Below are 13,838 nucleotides of genomic sequence, written 5' to 3'. Positions count from 1 at the left end.
TTAGTTTATAGGTCACTGGAACATGAACAGTCACATCTGAGCCTGAAAAGAAGGACTTTGAGCTAGATGTCAGAGGGTGAGGCTTCTGAGGTTTCTCTTTTGGAAGACGAGTGTGTTCTAGGTGTGGGAAGGGAGTATAAAATGGATGTTTAACAGCCAAAAGACAGACTGTGATAGAGATTTGCTACTTGCCTATGCCAGGAGCCATTGTCCTCCTTTTCCTTATGTCAGAACCACAAATTTAAATGGGAAGGTAGGCAGGGGCGGCGAGGACGGTGGAGGAGGGGGCCGTGGCTACGATGGGGGTGCAGAATGAGTGGAAGAGGCGTCTGTGAGGGCAGTGAGGTCTCAGAGGAGCACCGTGGGGATCCACGACTATCATCTGTTCTACAAGATGAGTAACAGCCACCCTTTTTGCCGCTTTGCTGAAACGGGGGAAACTGATCATGTGCACATATTTCTGAACATATTTGTGCCTTGTTGATTGGGGAAGAATATGGCTATGTCACCTTTGTTGTGGAAAAGAAACGTTTTCTTGCCCACAGGGTAATTTTAGCAGTCAGGTGCCAATATTTTGGAGCATTACTATGTGGTGGAATGTGACAGTTTCAGCCTGAAGTCAAAATCCCTCTCCAGGACACCACTGCAGAAGCGTTCGCAATGCTACTTACATACATCTATTCAATACAGTAAGCAGGCAAGGCTGACAGGTAAGAAGGAGGAGGTGGGCTTCCCTGGTGGCGCAGTGGTTGAGAGTCCGCCTGCCGATGCAGGGGACATGGGTTCGTGTCCCGGTCCGGGAAGATCCCACATGCCGCGGAGCGGCTGGGCCCGTGAGCCATGGCCGCTGAGCCTGTGCCTCCAGAGACTGTGCTCCGCAATGGGAGAGGCCACAACAGTGAGAGGCCTGCGTACCACAAAACAAACAAACAAACAAACAAAAAAATAGAAGGAGGAGGTGCTGCTGGCTATAATATGGATTTCCAGAGCTGGAGGACTCTACCTCTTAGTACCTCTGCCCCATACTTAACATGCAGAATGTCTGTATGACTTTTGATGTTGCCAGTCTCTACTCACTTCCCAAGTTAACTTGCATGTGCAGCATGTTTATGGACAGAAATGTTCAGGAGGTGTTCTCAAGCCAAGGCTTCCTCTCCCTTTCTAAAACAGCACTTTTAAACGTCGTATTAAAAGATTCATTTGCAGCTCCCGAAAAAGATATTTTCCTAGCCTTGTTAAACTTGTGTAAGCATAATTCAAAGGAGAATCATGCTGAAATCATGCAGGCTGTGTGTTTGGCTTTGATGAGCCTCACTGAACTTCTGAATGATGTGAGGCCTCTGGGACTGTTGTCCCCTGATGTCATCCTGGATGCTATTAAAGTTCAATCAGAGAGCCAGGACATGGACCTCAATTATAGAGGCATGCTCATACCAGAAGAAAACATTGCAACTATGAAATATGGAGCCCAGATGGAAAAAGGGCAGATGAAGTCGGCCTTATCAGATGGTGACACTCAAAATTATGATTTGGATCATGGATTTTCTAGGCATCTGATTGATGATGACTGCCATTCCGGCATCGAGATTAAGCCGTGTCAGCCATCCATTAGCAATCATATTCGGATACTCCTGTTGGACCGAGATAGCCAGTCTCATTCATATTCCATTGAAATGTCAATGGATGAACTTGATTGGATCAGGGTGATTGATCATTCACAATATCTGGGTCGTTCTTGGCAAAAGTTATATCTTCCAGCCCATGTCAGCAGGTATATTCAAAGAGTTGGGACTCATAACACAGTGAATAAGAGTTTTCACATTGTGGCTCTTGAACGTATGTTTACAAACAAAACCTTCACTCTGGATGAGGGGCTAATAGTGCCCATGGAGAACATTGCAACAAGTGCTGATTGTGCCAGTGTAATTGAAGGGGTCAGTCGGAGCCAAAATACCTTGCTGAACGAGGACACCAAGAACTCTGATTGGGATTCTGGCTATACATGTCATCAGCTGGGAAGGGGTACAATCGGGGTTCAACTGTCACAGCCATACATGATCGGGTCAATGTGGGACTGTGAAGATCAGAGCTACAGCTATTATGTTGAGGTTTCCACCAACCAGCAGCAGTGGACCATGGTAGCCGAAAGAACTAAAGTCGCCTGCAAGTCCTGGCAATCAGTAACTTTTGAAAGACAGCCAGCCTCCTTCATCCGAATCGCTGGAACACACAACACTGCAAACAAGGTGTTCCACTACGTCCACTTTGAGTGTCCTGAGCAGCAGAGCAGCCAGAAGGAGGAAAACAGTGAGGAATTGGGGACAGGGGACACCAGCCTGGCCAGTCAACAGCTCGACCTGCACGTCCTGTAGGCCCCCAGTGGCAACTCACTGCCTTCCAGCCCAGGCTCCAACTCATACTCAGCCATCCGGCAGCACCGATAAAGGTGGTGCACGTGTGGAGTGACTCGGGTGGGCCAGATGGCGCAGGAACCGCGTCCTGCCCAAGCCGGGATCCCTGTGGACTACCCCCCATCCCTCCCAGGGAGGAGCAGACCTGGATGAAGAAACGGACACAGAACAGGTTTCCTCCCAAGGACACAGAAGGGCTGCTTTGTTCTTCTCGATTTTTTCAGATCAGGCTGGTCTCCAGGGGGAGAAAGTGGGTCTTCAATCTTCATCAAGTCCCCCATTAACACCCTACCTCTCTAATCTAACCCCACAAAGGGCACGGAAAGAAGTAGGCCCGAGTCGGAATATAAAAATGGCATATGAACACGGGAATGGAAGAGAATATATTAAGCCTTCATTACCTGGAGGCACCCTTTAGGAAATGGGTTTCCATAGTGTTTACTTTTATGGAGCACATTGCCCTGGCAACTAAATGATTTTTTATTTCTTAAAGTTATTCTCCATTTGCTGAATCATAGGTGTTCCAGATCTTTTTGAAAGGCTCCAACAGCAAATCGCTTGTTTTAATCCCTTTTGATGCTGTAATTTTCCTTCCTTAGTTCTGAACGGTTGAGTGTGGGGTAGAGCTGAGAAATATGGTGCGCATCTCCTAAATGAGGCACAGACGCAGCTAATCATGGCACCTGGTCTGACAAGGAAAATCCTTTGAGGAAGTTCAACAAAATACACAATAAGCAAATCAATCTGTGGACACCGGAATTAATAATCACTTGAACTGCCAAGTTATTAACCTGTCATTCCTGAAATGTATCCAGCCTTTACATTTGGGAAGTTGACAGGAAATAGTGATTATTCCACCAGCTAATTTAATGTTCAGAAGTACATATAGATGAATGTATACCAACTTCTGGTTGGGCTGGACCTGTCCTTGATTTGCCACAGGTTAGTGGAGCCCTGTGGAGTCAGCCGTCCTGCCAGTCGGTGTCAGGAACGCAAAAGTGGGCCTTTCCCACACGCACAGTGGTGACCAGTGGTTGCTGTTTGCTCCCCAGACCATAATACTCAGCCAGATATTGGAAAAAAAAAATCAGTTCTAAGAAGCTTGCCTCTTAATCCTCACTGAAACGATCTCATCTGACAGTAGTCACTTGATCTGGCTCTGTGTGTTAAAGATACATTCATCTTGGGTGTACAAAGAGCCAGTGGGTCAGCTGTTTCCTCCTAGTGTGACATAGCTGTGAGTGATTTATCAGTATTGGAATAGTAGGGTATCTTCAAACTGCATGATTAAACAGGAAGGTTGACTTTCTGCTAGTCAAACAAACAAACAAAAAAGCAAATAAATAAATAAATGGGAAGGTAATTCAACCTACTAAAGGTCTATAATTCCCAGCCTCGCTTATAGCTAGGTGTGGTCATGTGACTAAATTCAGGAATGACAAACTGAATTGGGAATGACTTCTCAATACACAAACAGAGGGCAATAAACAGTTCAATGATATCTTCAAAACATGAAGAGAAAATAACTGTCAGTGTAGAATTTTATATCTGGGGAAATTCTCATTTGAAAACAAGAGCAAAATAAAGACATTTCAGACAGGACTTACACCCACAGACCCTTGACTGATAGAACTTCAGAAGATATACTTCAGGAAAAATAAAAATGACCTCAGAAGAACAATCAAAGGTGTTAGAAATGAAAAATGAACAATAAAACTTATAGCCATATGGAGAAATCTAAATAAACACTCGACCATGTAAAATCATCATCATCGTCATCTCTAATTTGTGTGGTTAAAAAGAACTAAAATTCTGGACAGCAATAGCATATAATTTGGGGGAGAGTAGTTTGAGTTAAAGCATTCTAAGGCCTTTGTATTTTGGGAAGGAAGGTAAATATAGTAACTGTACAGATGCTATCAATGCCCTGCCTGTATAGCCTTGGGCTTTAACATTTCTGGACTCTAGCTTAACTTATAACTGGAAACGTTTGAACCTTTTCCTGAGGGCTTCTTCTGGCCATTACAGCTCCCCTGTACATGGGCAGGACAAGCTGGAAGTGCTGAGGAATTAATGTCTCCAAAAGAAGCCCTCGACTAGGAACTGATGGGAGTTAGTTAGCTGATAAATACTCCAGCTCCTGCATTCCGTGGCACACATTCTACACTGTCTCCTTGAGCTTCCTATTGGGATTTAGCTCTAGTTGGCCATGATGGTAACATAAATAGAGACACTTGATTGGTGTCCTTCCCTTCCCTGTCTCATCTCCCTTTTCCCGTATCAGTGTTTACTCAAGCCATCTCCCCAATAAACTGTTTTACTCAAATTCTTACCTCAAGTTCTGCTTCTGAGGCAACCCAAACTAGCATGCATAGTAACTTTGGACTTTGTTAAATATTTGTGTTAATATTTCTCAAATAGCCATTTAAAAATAGTAAGAAAAAAAATGGAAAGAGAGGAAAAAATCCAATCAGTTAAAGTGGAGTCAAGAAAGGATGGAGAGATACACCATGTTCTTGGATTGGAAGAATCAACATTGTGAAAATGACTCTACTACCCAAAGCAATCTACATATTCAATGCAATCCCTATCAAACTACCACTGGCATTTTTCACAGAACTAGAACCAAAACGTTCACAATTTGTATGGGAACACAAAAGACCCCGAAGAGCCAAAGCAATCTTGAGAATGAAAAACGGAGCTGGAGGAATCAGGCTGCCTGACTTCAGACTATACTACAAAGCTACAGTAATCAAGACAGTATGGTACTGGCACAAAAACAGAAAGATAGATCAATGGAACAGGATAGAAAGCCCAGAGATAAACCCACGCACATATGGTCACCTTATCTTTGATAAAGGAGGCAGGAATGTACAGTGGAGAAAGGACAGCCTCTTCAATAAGTGGTGCTGGGAAAACTGGACAGGTACATGTAAAAGTATGAGATTAGATCACTCCCTAACACCATACACAAAAATAAGCTCAAAATGGATTAAAGACCTAAATGTAAGGCCAGAAACTATCAAACTCTTAGAGGAAAACATAGGCAGAACACTCTATGACATAAATCACAGCAAGATCCTTCTTGACCCATCTCCTAGAGTAATGGAGATAAAAACAAAAATAAACAAATGGGACCTAATGAAACTTCAAAGCTTTTGCACAGCAAAGGAAACCATAAACAAGACCAAAAGACAGCCCTCAGAATGGGAGAAAATATTTGCAAATGAATCAACTGACAAAGGATTAATCTCTAAAATTTACAGGCAGCTCATGCAGCTCAATAACAAAAAAATAAACAACCCAATCCAAAAATGGGCAGAAGACCTAAATAGACATTTCTCCAAAGAAGATATACAGACTGCCAACAAACACATGAAAGAATGCTCAACATCATTAATCATTAGAGAAATGCAAATCAAAACTACAATGAGATATCATCTCACACCAGTCAGAATGGCCATCATCAAAAAATCTAGAAACAATAAATGCTGGAGAGGGTGTGGAGAAAAGGGAACACTCTTGCACTGCTGGTGGGAATGTGAATTGGTTCAGCCACTATGGAGAACAGTATGGAGGTTCCTTAAAAAACTACAAATAGAACTACCATATGACCCAGCAATCCCACTACTAGGTATATACCCTGAGGAAACCAGAATTCAAAAAGAGTCATGTACCAAAATGTTCATTGCAGCTCTATTTACAATAGCCCGGAGATGGAAACAACCTAAGTGCCCATCGTCGGATGAATGGATAAAGAAGATGTGGCACATATATACAATGGAATATTACTCAGCCATAAAAAGAAACGAAATTGAGCTATTTGTAATGAGGTGGATAGACCTAGAGTCTGTCATACAGAGTGAAGTAAGTCAGAGTGAGAAAGACAAATACCGTATGCTAACACATATATATGGAATTTAAGGGAAAAAAATGTTATGAAGAACCTAGGGGTAAAACAGGAATAAAGACACAGACCTACTGGAGAACGGACTTGAGGGTATGGGGAGGGGGAAGGGTGAGGTGTGTTAGGGCGAGAGAGAGACATGGACATATATATACTAACAAACGTAAGGTAGATAGCCAGTGGGAAGCAGCCGCATGGCACAGGGAAACCGGCTCGGTTCTTTGTGGCTGTCTGGAGGGGTGGGATAGGGAGGGTGGGAGGGAGGGAGACGCAAGAGGGAAGAGATATGGGAACATAGGTATATGTATAACTGATTCACTTTGTTATAAAGCAGAAACTAACACACCATTGTAAAGCAATTATAATCCAATAAAGATGTAAAAAAAAAAAGGATGGGAAATAAGAAAAAATAAAAGTAACATAAATAGCATAAAAGGAGAAATGAAAATTCATTCAAATATATCTGTAATAAGGACTTCCCTGGCAGTCCAGTGGTTAAGACTCTGCACTTCCACTGCAGGGGGTGCTGGTTCAATCCTTGGTTGGGAACTAAGATCCCACATGCCATGCAAGATGGCCAAAAATCTAATCATAGGAATAAAGGAATCCTATGAACAACTCTATGCCCACAAATCTGATAACACAGATGAACCAGACCAGTTCCTTGAAAGACACAATATGCTCATTTAAAATAACAAAAGGCAGAAGAAGAAATAGTTGAAAGACAAAGATTAACAGCTTGATTCTTTTTATATTACAGCTATATGTTGTCTTTAAGCTCAAGGGTAAAACATAAGAATATTAAAGGTTGAAATTAAAAGCATGGAAAATGATATATCAGGCAAATTCTATTGAAAGAAAGCTGGGGCAGCTAGACTGATAATAGATGAAATAGACTTTAAGGTTTAAAATATTACTAGTTATGAAGAGTTACACATATTGATACAGAATTTATTTCACAGGAAGATTTAATAATTCCCGACTTGCAAATATCTACTAACACATCTTCCAAATATAGAGAGCGATTTCCAGTTTCTGCATATAAGGAGCTTGGAAGTCACCACTCCATCCTAACAACAAGTAAAAAGCTGGACAAACTGAAAAATTAACAATTCTTTTTAGATCTGTGGGAGAAGTAATGTCACAGGACAAACTTCTGGTCCCCAAGTTGGAGACACAGATAAGTGGTTAAAGAGAATCACAACATACCAGAGCAGAAGTCTATGCAGGAAGCAGCGTGGGGTAGGGCAGACTTATAATTGATGAATTGCTGGACAAATTTGAGAGTTAAAAATTATGGGGGGAGGGGCGAGAGTGTGCTTTGTGAGTTTTACCTCTAGGAGCTCTACCCGGTTCTCACAGTAAATATCAAGAAAAAAAAAATCCCCTTGTGCTCTGAGCAGGGTGTGGGATGGGGGAGGAACTACTTTTAAATATACAAGACACTCTGTTCTTCTTAACAAGGTCTGCCCTTAGAAGAAACTAGTTAACCAAAGCCTAACCTGCTGGGTTTTATCAGAAATCTAACTGACCTGGAGGAAGGGAAATACCCAATTCCAGCCCACTCTACTCTTCCTGTCCCACCTAAGGGTCAGAAAAAAACGGAAAACACTGTGAAGTTCATAGTCCAGAGACGTAGGCTCACCAAAAGACTGAGATCTAATCATAGGACTATATAGAATGCTTCCCCTTTCCTTATACTTGCCAGCACATCACTAAAGTCCTGTTTACAACTGATCCATTTACCCACTACATCATGCCCAGCTATCAAGAAAAAATTACAAGGATGGCTTCCCTGGTGGCACAGTCGTTGAGGATCTGCCTGCCAATACAGGGGACATGGGTTTGAGCCCTGGTCTGGGAAGATCCCACATGCCACGGAGCAACTAGGCCCGTGAGCCACAACTACTGAGCCTGCGCATCTGGAGCTTGTGCTCCGCAACAAGAGAGGCCACGACAGTGAGGGGCGCGCACACCGCAATGAAGAGTGTCCCCCGCTCACCGCAACTAGAGAAAGCCTTTGCAAAGAAACGAAGACCCAACACAGCCAAAAATAAGTAAACAAATAATTAAATAATTTTTTTTAAAAAAGAAAAAATTGCAAGGAAGAAGAAACAGTTTGAAGAGATAGATCAAGCATTCGAACCAGACTTTGGATGTTGGAATTATCAGACAGGGAACTTAAAATAACTATGATTAATATGCTAAGGTCTCTAAGGATAAAATATTCAGCATGCAAGAACAGATGAGCACTGTAAGAAGAGAGATGAAAACATATCATTACAGATCCTTTGGACGTTAAAAAGATAATAAAGGAATCCTATGAACAACTCTATGCCCACAAATTTGATAACACAGATGAACCAGACCAGTTCCTTGAAAGACACAATATGCTCATTTAAAATAACAAAAGGCAGAAGAAGAAATAGACAATCTAAATAGGCCTATATTTATAAAGAAATTGAATTGATAATTAGTAACCTTCCAAAACAGAAAGCACCAGACCCAGAGGGTTCACTGGTGAATTCCACCAAACATTTAAGGAAGAAATTTTTATCAATTCTATACAATCTCTTTCAGAAGATACAAACAGAGGGAATACTTCCTAACTCATTCTATAAGGCCAGTATCACCCTAATACCAAAGTCAGACAAAAACATTACAAGAAAAGTAAACTATAGACTAATATCTCTCATGAATACAGATGCAAAAATCTTCAACAAAACATTAGCAAACTGAATCCAACAATGTATAAAAACAATTATACACTACAACCAAGTGAGATTTATCCCAGCTATGCAAGGCTGGTTCAGCATTTGAAAATCAATTAATGTAACCCATCACATCAACAGTCTAAAGAAGAAAAATCATATCAATAGATGCAGAAAAAGCATTTGACAAAATCCAACACCCACTCATGATAAAAACTCTGAGTGAACTAGAAATACAGGCAACTTCCTCAACCTGAGAAAAAAATATCATGTCATACTTAATGGTGAGAAATTAGAATCTTTCCCCCTAGAATCAGAAACAAGGTAGGATGTCCTCTTTCACTGCCCTTTTTCAGCATCATGCTAGAAATTCTAGCTAATGTAATAAGATAATAAAAGGAAATGAAAGTTATACTGTTTGAGAGGAAGAAATAAAACTGTTTTTGTTCAAAGATGACATGATTATCTATGTAGAATATTCAAAAGAATAAAAAAAAAACCTCCTGGAACTATAGGAGATTTATAGCAAGTGTGCAAGATACAAGGTTAATATACAAAAGTTAATTGCTTTCCCATATACCAAAAATGAACAAGTAAAATGTGAAATTAAAAATATAATACCATTTACATTATCATTTTCTGAAATGAAATACTTAGGTATAAATTTAACAAAATATGTACAAGAACATATGTACAAGGAAAACTACAAAACTCTGTTGAAAGAAATCACAGAACTAAAGAAGAGGTTATTCCATGTTCATGGATAGGAAGACTCAAGATTGTCAAGATGTTAGTCCTTCCCAATTTAATCTACAGTTTCAGTGCAATCTCAGTCAAAATCCCAGAAAGTTATTTTGTAGATATTGACAAGTTGATTCTAACGTTTTTATGGAAAGGCAAAAGAATAGCCAACATAATATTGAAAGAGAACAAAGTTGGAGAACTGATACCACCCAACTTTGAGTCTTACTGTGAAGCTACAATAATCAAGACAATGTTGTATTGGCAAAAGAATAGCCAAATAGATCAACGGAACAGAATAGAGAGCCCAAAAATAGACCACATAAATATAGTCAACTGGTCTTTGACAAGGAGCAAAGGCAATACAGTGGAGAAAAAAAAACAGTCTCTTCATCAAATGGTGCTGGAACAATTGGACATGCACATGTAAAAAAAAAAAAAATGAATGTAGACATAGCCCTTACACTTTTTACAAAAATTAACTCAAAATTATATCATAGATCTAAATGTTAAATGCAAAACTATGAAACTTCTAGAAAATACCATAGGAGAAAATCTAGATGACCCTGGACTTGGTGATGACCTTTTAGATATGACAGCAAAGGCATGACACACATGAAAGAAAAAATTGTTAAGCTGGACTTCATTAAAAGTAAAACTTTCTGCTCTTGGAAAGTCACTGTCAAGAGAATGAAAAGACAACTCACAGACTGAAAGTACCTATTTGCAAAAGACACATCTGATAAGGGACTATTATTCAAAATATACAAAGAGCTCTTAAAACTCAACAGTAAGAAAATAACCTGATTTTGAAATGGGTCAGAGAGTACAGCAGAAACTAACACAACACTGTAAAGTAACTATACTCCAATAAAAATTAATTTTAAAAAATGGGTCAAAGACCTTAACAGACACCTCACCAAATAAGAAATAGAGATGTCAAATAAAAATATGAAAAGATGCTTCACATCATAAGTCATCAGGGAAATGCAAATTAAAGCAACAACGAGATACTCCTGGACATATATTAAAATGTTCAAACTCAAGAACACTGACAACACTAAATACTGGCAAGGTTGTTGGGCAACAGAAACTCTTCATACACTGCTGGTGAGACATACTGTATGATTCCAAATTTATGACATTCTGGAAAAGGCAAAACTATGGAGCCAGTAAGAAGATCAGTGGCTGGACTTTGCTGGTGGTTAAGAATCCGCCTGCCAGTGCAGGGGACATGGGTTTGAGCCCTGGTCCAGGAAGATCCCACATGCTGCGGAGCAGCTAAGCTTGGGCACCACAACTACTGAGCCTGAGCACTAGAGCCCATGAGCCACAACTACTGAGGCCTGCACGCCCTACAGCCCATGCTCCGCAACAAGAGAAGCCACCACAGTGAGAAGCCCACGCACCACAACAAAGAGTAGCCCCCGCTCGCCGCAACTAGAGGAAGCCCACGCACATCAACGAAGACCCAATGCAGCCATTAATTAATTAATTAATCAATTAATAAAAAATCAGTGGTTGCCAGGGATTAGCGTTGATGGAGGTATGAACAGGTAGAGAACAGAGGATTTTCAGGACAGTGAAACAATCCTGTACGATACTATAATGGTGGATACATATCATTATACATTTATCCAAACCCATAGAACATACAACACCAAGTGTGCACTAATGTAAACTATGGACCTTGAGTGATGATGTGTCAATGTAAATTCATCAGTTGTAACAAATGTACTACTCTGGTGGGGGATACTGATAGTGGAGGAGGCTATGCATGTATGGGGACAGTGGGTAGACAAGAAATCTCTGTACCTTCTGCTCAATTTAGCCGTGAACTTAAAACTGCTCTAAAAAAGTTGTTGTTTTTAAAAAATAACAAACAAAAATTAGAATAACAAGGAGAAATTGACTTCTCTGTCATCATAATAAGAGATTTTAATACACCTCTTTGTAATTTACAGACTAAGTAGATAAAAATACCAAATAAAAATCAGTAGGAATATCGATGATTTGTACGATGCAAAAATGCTTGACTTACATAGAACTCTGCACTAATCAATTTAGGAAAACATTTTTTTCAAGCACCCAAGATATGTTTTACAAAACTTGACCACACACTAGTACATAAAGCAAGTCTAAATAAAGTTCAAAGAACTGAACACACTTATCACATACAGATTCATACACATCTCATTCTCTCACAAAAACAATGAATTTAGTAAGTAACAACAAAAAAATCTATAGATTTCTAAATTAAAACATATCATCTAAATCAGTCATGCCATGGGTCAAAGAAAAACTGAAGGTCTGTGATTTCCAAACTTTTACAAGGTGAAACTGCTAGGGAAAAACCTCTGATGGTAGAATGACTGGAGAACCTTTCAGAAAATGCTGACTTTTAAGCCACTTTTACTTCTCCAGCTTTCTCTGGCTAAAGAGGACCTCTCTTATCTAATGCTCATCTGTCAATCATGACTGGCCTTGCTTAGGTCATGTGTCCATAATTGAACCAATCGCTATAGATAGAGAGATGGGGTTCTCTGATTGACCAGCCTGGGCTAGGTTCCGTCTCTGTGGAGATGGAAATTGGAATGGGAGTGTCTTGACTCCTAGACCCTTCAAGACCACGTGGGGTCAGAAAAATGGTCCTTCCTGGGAAGGAAGCATGACAAACAGAAGCATTCTTCTTCCCATAAATACAGTTCTATAAATGCCCCTCTATAAACAAACACTAAAAACCAAGATCACGTTTAGTTGCCGCATTCAGTCTCAAGACCAGAATTTCTGGTTGATGGGCTTTCCTCTCTCATCAGGTTCCAAAGCGGCCTTTCATGGATTTGGCAGCTTATAGCTAAAAGATAAGTTTAACCACCATCACCACCACCTCCAATATACCCAGCACCCAGTGACAAGGAGACAACAGAAACACTGCAATAAGTCTCCCATTTGGTAACAGAGAGAAGGAAAAACCATGCAGAGCACTCCTAGGATACTCCATGCTCTGCAGGGCAGGCAATGCAGACAGTGTCTGGTCCAGCCAAACCAACTGCTCCCTTTCCTACTAATTGCAAGGACCCCCTTGTCTAGGGGTTTCTAAGGCCGCTGCTCAGTAGGGTGTAGGGGAAGATTCCCCATCGGGAGCTATGATTGGCAGCTTTGGAGGGACTATATGGAAGGGAGTGAAATGCTTCAAAGGAAGGGATGCTGGGTAGACAAAGACAAAAAAGGTTCACCATAGAGGGGCAAGAGAAAATGAAGGCCAAATAGTAGGATACGCCTCGGAGAGTGACTCTGTATAAGTTCCCGAACATTTCTTATAAGGGACCTCCAATATGACTCTGAGTTTCCTGACGATGAAAGCCAAGAAGGAAACATGATCAGTGATACAAACCAGATGCTAGCCGAGGTCTCCAGGACCCGGGGAGGTCCAAAGAATGTCCCAAGTTTCCTTCTGTTTCCCTGGAGGCTTCCTTTCTCACAGTTCTTGATCCCACAAGGGGTACCTCTCTTCCACGCCACATGGCTCCCAGATGTGAGGCTTACCTTTACTTTGACCTCTACAAAAGATTCCGCTCACACAAAGCAGCTAGTGAAGATTTACACAGGAAGACATGACTGGGAGGATTGGGGGTGGTCTTCAAATGTCCTTTGGCTCCTATTATAGGTTGAATTTTGCTCCCCCCAAACCTTATATGTTGAAGTCCTAACCCCCAGTCCCTCAGAATGTGACTGTGTTTAGAGATAGGGTCTTTATTTATTTATTTATTTAGGCTGCTCCAAGTCTTAGTTTCGGCATGCGGGGTCTAATTCCCGGACCAGGGATCAAACCAAGGCCCACTGCATTGGGAGCGTGAAGTCTTAACCACTGGACCGCCAGGGAAGTCCCTAGAGATAGGGTCATTAAAGATGAAGTTAGGGCTTCCCTGGTGGCACAGTGGTTGAGAGTCCTCCTGACGATGCAGGGGACATGGGTTCGTGCCCCGGTCCGGGAGGATCCCACATACCGCGGAGTGGCTGGGCCCGTGAGCCATGGCCGCTGAGCCTGCGCGTCCGGAGCCTGTGCTC

The 13,838-nt window shown here is 41.2% G+C and overlaps 1 pseudogene; it reads left to right on the top strand.

Annotated features, from left to right (window-relative positions):
* Window positions 1-376: 376 nt before the first annotated feature.
* LOC103075032 (BTB/POZ domain-containing protein 9-like) lies at window positions 377-2,444 on the top strand (annotated as a pseudogene).
* The last annotated feature ends 11,394 nt before the right edge of the window (window positions 2,445-13,838 follow it).

This window comes from Lipotes vexillifer, unplaced genomic scaffold (genome assembly GCF_000442215.2).
Source record: "Lipotes vexillifer unplaced genomic scaffold, Lipotes_vexillifer_v1.1 scaffold1158, whole genome shotgun sequence".
In the NCBI taxonomy this organism is placed as follows: domain Eukaryota; kingdom Metazoa; phylum Chordata; class Mammalia; order Artiodactyla; family Lipotidae; genus Lipotes; species Lipotes vexillifer.
This window is presented reverse-complemented; position numbering and strand designations above follow the sequence as displayed.